The following is a 1,815-nucleotide window of genomic DNA, read 5'->3' on the forward strand; positions in this document are numbered from 1 at the left end:
ACACTCATAAAAGAAGTAAGTTCAGATTGCGGAAACTTTGTACTGTTAAACGTAAAAATTAACAACGAATCATTTCTTCTAGTAAGCATTTATGGACCTAATGAAGATAATCCTATGTTTTACAGACAGCTTAATAATACATTAGAACAATTTGATGCACAACATATTATTATGGGTGGGGACTTCAACTTCGTCATATCACCTCAAGTAGATTCTTATAATTACGCTGGCGAAAATAACGTTCGAGCCAAAAGAACCTTCTTAGACCTCACATATAAGCACGGACTTGTTGATGCATGGCGGCACGCACATCCAGAGGACAAAAAGTACACATGGTACAGAAAAAGCCCACTGAAAGCTGGACGCCTTGACATGTTTTTTGTTTCCGAAGGCTTATTAACTTCATTGAACTCGATTGACATCATTCCTGGGTATCGCACCGATCACAATATGATTACTCTAGAAATTCAAAGCAAAAACAAGAGGGGTAATGGAATATGGAAGCTTAACACTGCACATTTGAAGGATGAAGAATATGTAAAAAGAATTAAAGCATGCATTACCCACACGCTAAAACAATATGCGGTCCCCGTCTATCAAGAGGTTTTTTACAGTGACAGTACACAATACCAAGAAATTCAGCTTACTATAAGCGATTGCTTATTTTATGAAACATTGCTTATGATGTTACGAGGAGAAACCGTGCAGTTTTCAAAACAAAAAGCAAGACACACGAGGCAGAGAGAGAAAAGTTTAGAGAGAAAAATAATGATCGCAGAAGAAAAGTTAACTAGTTCTGGCCAGGCAAACGACTCTGTTCAGTTAGACATACTAAAGAATGAATTAGAGGAACTAAGGCGTCCTTTTATAGACGGACTAATCGTCAGATCAAGAGTATCCTGGCACGAGAAAGGAGAAAGGAATTCAAAATACTTTCTCTCTTTAGAAAAAAGAAATGCGGATAGAAAAAATATACAATACATTCAGGTCGGTGAGAGAAATATCACAGATGCAAAAGAAATTTTAGAGAACTTTTCAAACATGTTTGAACAAAAATACAGTACAAATAGTGAAATAAACCCAAATAAAACATTTATATCCAGTAATATTAGAGATAAACTAAACAATATGGATAACGAGGCGTTAGAAGCTGACATTCAGATGTCTGAACTTACAGACGCGCTACGCTCAATGAAAAAGGGGAAAACGCCAGGCTCAAACGGATTCCCTGTCGAATTTTTCCGCTGCTTTTGGGCCGAAATAGGTCCATTTTTACACAGAGCACTTACAGAATCACTAAAATACGGTCGGGGTTTAAATACACATCGCGAAGGTATGATAACGTTAATCCCCAAAAAAGGAAAACCACTCCATTCAGCCAAGGCTTGGAGACCTATTACACTACTAAACACTGACTATAAAATTATATCAACAGCCGTAGCAAATAGATTAAAAACAATAATGTCTAAAGTAATCAGCCCAGCCCAAACAGCTTACACGTCAGGCCGATATATCGGAGAAAATACTAGGCTCGTGCTAGACGTGATACACTGGGCTAAAATTAACAAGAAACCTGGGGTGATATTGGCCGCAGACTTCGAAGGAGCCTTCGAATCAGTAGATTGGAAGTACCTCGAGATGGTACTAAACGAATTAAATTTTGGCCCTTACATGAAATACATAGTCAAATCGTTATATCTAAACGAGAACAATCACTCACGAATTCTACTTAACGGGCATCTAGGCAAAAAAATACATCTAAAAAGAGGTATAAGGCAAGGGGACCCTGCATCAGGATATCTGTTCAACTTGGCA

Source organism: Amphibalanus amphitrite, unplaced genomic scaffold, assembly GCF_019059575.1.
Source record: "Amphibalanus amphitrite isolate SeventyFive unplaced genomic scaffold, NRLGWU_Aamphi_draft 002238F_arrow, whole genome shotgun sequence".
Lineage (NCBI taxonomy): Eukaryota > Metazoa > Arthropoda > Thecostraca > Balanomorpha > Balanidae > Amphibalanus > Amphibalanus amphitrite.